A 5191-nucleotide genomic window follows, 5' to 3' on the forward strand; every position below is an offset into this window, starting at 1 on the left:
AATGTAACAAAACGTGTAGGACTTGCATACTGAAAACTCGACAATGCTGATGGAAGAAATGCATGATCTACATAAATGGAAAGGCATGCCATATTTATGGGCATTGGAAGACTCAACATAATAAAGATGTTAATTCTCCCCAAATCAATATACCATGTAATGCAATTCCTTAAAGACAAGATGATTATAAAATTTATATAAAAAAGCAAAGTGCTAGAATAGCCAAAACATTTTTTTAAATAATAATAATATGGGAGGATTCAGTCTACCTGTTATATAGCTTCTTAGATAGCTACAATAATCAGGACTGTGGTATTGACAGTGATAGACACACAAAGCAATGAAAAAACAAAAACAAAAACAGAGATTCCAGACATAGACCCACCCAAAGATGCTCAAAAGGTATATGTTTTGGCAAAGGTGACAAAGATGCAAAACAATTCAAAGAAATAAAGATAGCCTTTCAACAAATGGTGTTGGGGCAATTGAATAGCTATGAAGAAAAAAAAAGTGGGGCCGGCCGAGTGGCATGATGGTTAAGAACTGGCTTGGGACTCCAGAGGACCCCGGTTCGGATCCTCTGACACTGCCCTCCACAGATAAGATGCTGAACAACAGCTCAACCTGGAGCTGGGCTGCTGTGAGTCGCCAGCGACGGCATAGGCTGCAGCCCCAGTGGCAGTGGGTTGCCATGGGCTACCGTGTGTAGCCAGCAGCCAGCGTGAGTGGCCAGCAGCCGCCGTGAGCGGCCAGCAGCCGCAGTGAGCGGCTGTCCAGAAGCCGGTGACTGATCTGCCTCACCCGGGAAGAGCGCAATGATGGTGCCAACTTGGGCCAGTGAAGCAACGTCCTCCACAACTAGACTGAAGAACAAAATGAAGCAACTTGTCTGTCCCCCTTCCCAAAATTCCCCAGCACTGTTCCCATCCCCCAATTCCCCAATAAAAATCTTTAAAAAAAAATGAACTCTGACTTTAGTCTCATACCTGATCTAAATATGAACTCAAGATGCGTCATAGACTTAGATACAAAAGATAAAACTTTAAGACAAGAATATAGGAGAAAATCTTCAGTACAAGATTAGGTAAGGTTTTCAGACTTTCTACCAAAAAAGGTATTCCATAATACCTTATAGGAATAGGTTTAAGGAAAAATGGATAAACTGAACTTCATCAAAACTAAAATATTTTCGCTGTGAAAAACCCCAGTAAGGGGAATAAAAGAACAGTTGCAGAGTGCAAGAAAATATTTGCAACCCACAGATCTAACAAAAGACTGGTATCTAGTCTATATAAAGAACTCTAAAAAAGTTACTCCTTACTTAACAGTAAAACAACAAACAATCTAATCAGAAAAGGAACACAAACCTAAAGCTACATTTCACAAATTAGGACAGACAGAAGACAAGCACATGAAAAGATTTTCACCACCATTAGCCATCATGATATGCCAATTAAATTCACAGTGAGATATCACAACACATCAGAATTGTTGAAATAAAATATTCTGACAACATCAAATGCTGACAAGGATGTGGCGAAAACGAATCATTCATACATTGCTGGTAGGAATGTAAAATGGCATACTCACTCTGGAAAACCATGTGAAGGTTTCTCAAAACTAAATATGCAACTACATATGATGCACCAATTGCATTACTGGACATTTTTCAAAGAATTGAAGACATGTTTACACAACAATTAACAGAAGAATGTTTATAGCAGCTCCATTCATAATAGTCCCAAACGGGGAACAACTCCCATGTCCTCCCGTGGGTCAATGGTTAAACAAACTGTGATACATCCTACCATGGAATACTACACAGCAATAAACACATTTAAAAAAATGATACACACAACAATCTGGGTAAATCTCCAGCAAATTATGCTGAGAGAAAAAAAGCCAATCCCAAAGTTACACACTGTAAGATTCTATTTATGTTCCTAGTCTCAAAATAAGAAAGAAATGGAGAGTCAACTCCTGGCTAGCAGAGGTTAAGGTGGAGTAGAGGTGGATGGAAGAGGGTGTGCTTATAGGAGAGCATCATAGGAGAGCAAGGGATTCTTGTGGTGATGAAATTGTTCTGTATTTTTACTGTATCAATGTCAATGTCTTTGTTTTGATATTTTATAATAGTTTTGCAAGATGTTACCACTGAGGAAAACTGGGTAAAGATTAGGTGGAATGTCTCTGTATTACATCTCACACCTGCATATGAATTCATAATTTCTCAATAATAAATTAATTAGCAAGTATCTGTCATTAGCAATTAGTAACATACTCTCTATAAAGAGTTGCAGTTCAATAATTGGTGATATGCTGTGTCACTTAAACCATTTCTAATGGCTATTTCACTAAGCATAATACCCTCTAGGTCCATCCATGTTGTCGCAAATAGGCCAGGCAGAGAAAGACAAATGCTGTATGGTTTCACTTACACGTGAAATCTAAGCAAAACAAAACAAAAAAGTGGACAAACAAAACAAACACAACCAGATTCATCAAAATAGAGACCAAAAGGATGGTTTACCAGAGGGAAAGGGATGGGAGGAATGGGTGAAAAAGGGGAAGGGTAATACAGCTAATAATATTGTGATAAGTTTGCAGTGACAGATGGTTACTAGAAATAGCGGGGTGATCACACTGTAAGGTATAAAAATGGTAAATCATTATATTGTACACCTGAAACTAATATAACTAATATAATATTGTATAACAACTATACTTAAAATTTTAATTAATTAGCCAATTAATTTTAAAAAGCATTTGTAATGGAAACAATGATAGATAACTCAGTGTCCTCTTATTAGAATTTTTAAAAATGTAGTTATATTTACACCTAATTAATTTTCTGCATATGTATATCATAAGTAAGGGAGATATGTGGGGTGTGCATGCAATTTTAAGTATGTTGGATGCCAGGATGTTATATGGCCATTTTTTGTGTCATATTTGCACAGAAGGTATTAAAATGTCTTTGCAGTTTGGAGTCTATGTTCCTTTATAAATACTTTCTTTACTAATAGTTTTGTGATGTCTCTCTTACTTTGCGGATGAGCTATAAATTATTTAAACCATTTCCTTAAAAAAGCTACATCAATGGTCAGTAATAATCAAAATAATGTGTTTCAGATTCTAATGGCAATCCCAAATAATGGATTCTAATAATGAGTTCTTCTAAAATGTTAGGGTTTTTAAATTTTTTATGAGAGCTGCATCATCAAAATAAATATGTAGAATCCCAACAAGAAGGAAGAAGTAACTAACACGGGTCTGATACTTACTGAAGCACAAGAAAGCATAGGCTCAATTTTCCATTTATTCTTCACGTCAGTCCTGAATAACAGTGAGGTGGACATTATTATTCCCATTTTATGGTGAGGAAATTTAGATTTAGTGAAATTGAATTTTTACTCTGGGTCAGACAACTAATAGATGCAAAAGCTATCATTTCAAAACCCACAGTCTTTGAATATATTAGACTGCCTCTCAAATAGTGGGGAAAAAATAACAAGGATGTTTAAGTCATGTTATGTTTACTTTTTAGAACTCACATAAAATTTTAGCCTTAGGTATATACACAGAAAAAATATTTAGAAAACGAAATCTGTGTCAGTTGTTTAATCCAATCAAATGATCTCAGCTACTAGAAATGTATTGGTATTTTTCCTACTCATTGAGAAAAACATCTCTTGAAATATTATCTGACAAAGATGTCCCTGGTTTTTGTTGTTTTTTTTCTATATATTTTTCAATAGTGACCTTATTTTGTGGATGTTGCTGAAAATAATCCTCCAGTCATTCTTCCGGCTCTCTAAAAAGCTTGGTTTCAGCACATCACTAGTGATTTATGGCTGCTCACGACTTGACATCTTGGAGGGGGTAGAATATATATTTGCCCTCAGGAAATGAAAGGGAAACATAAATAAAAATTGCATGGTTGATTGGCCTGTTTCTGGGGAGGTAGGCCACACTTAATAGAAATCACTTTTTTCCACTGTTTTTCTAGCTTGGTTTATCACTAAAATAAATAATTTTTATTTTTTTTTGGTCTGGATACATTCCTTAGTTCCATTTTTAAAATATAATTAAGTATTAACTTATGTGATGTCAACTCAAAGTGCTAAAGCAGTTCAGATGAAAGGAAGTCCAGTTAGGTCTTGTGTGGTGGTGAGCAAAGACCAGATTATAAAGTGTCTCCTGCTCAGAGAAAAAGACCACTCCTGGTCAGAGAAGGGGCTGGGCCAAGGGCAGTCACCATCCCGCATACCATATATCAGGCATGCAGAGGAAATAGATCAGGGCACGGCAGAGGCTGTATGTTGAGGGGGAAAAGAATGAACAGTTAGTTAAGTAAGCTGGATTATGGAGCAATGTGGTAACAATCTGAAATGTTTCAGTACAAATGCATATGCACAGTTGAGGTTATATTTTCAGAACAGTTTCTGATCACCAGGTATTAGGATCAATGTAATAGTTGCTTAAGATATATTGGTAAACTTTTCTTATCTTTTTGTAATGCTTTGTTTTTTGAGCATTATCTGTGCTCTGTGGCCCACTCAGCAGCACTCTGTGCCTGTGGCCCACTCAGCAGCACTGTGCCTGTGGCCCACTCAGCAGCACTCTGAAGTGCCTGTGGCCCACTCAGCAGCACTCTGAAGTAGAAGCCAGCATTACACATCTTTTCACAGATAGTAAATCTCAGGCTCAGAAAAGTTAAGGATCTTGTCCACTTGTTTCCCGGGAGATTTGCCAACTGCTAGCTTGTTGCATTCTTCATGATGCTGGGTAGTGACCAAATTCAGACTCTATTCCTTCCTCGGTCTCCACATTCCCACCATGCAAAAGTCCTCCTTGTTGCAAAACAAATAAACTTCCCATTTTCATTGTCTCCTTCAGGGAGGTCAAATGGAAAGAAAATAAAAGGAAACTAATATGTTGACCAGCTACTATTTGCCCCCAGCTTTCAACCATCAGAAAACTGACATATAAGGTAGCATTTATCCCTTTTATACATACACTTGCAAGCGAGCATGTGCACATGCACAGACACCTACCCATCCCCTCATCCCCTCGCCCCCCCCCCACACACACACAGTAATAAAGCTAAAAGAGGTCATACTTCCTCAAGAATACACAGATATGTAGTGGAACCTAAATGGTGGGCTCAAATCTGTAATACTTTCCAAAC

Source organism: Hipposideros armiger, unplaced genomic scaffold (genome assembly GCF_001890085.2).
Source record: "Hipposideros armiger isolate ML-2016 unplaced genomic scaffold, ASM189008v1 scaffold_840, whole genome shotgun sequence".
In the NCBI taxonomy this organism is placed as follows: domain Eukaryota; kingdom Metazoa; phylum Chordata; class Mammalia; order Chiroptera; family Hipposideridae; genus Hipposideros; species Hipposideros armiger.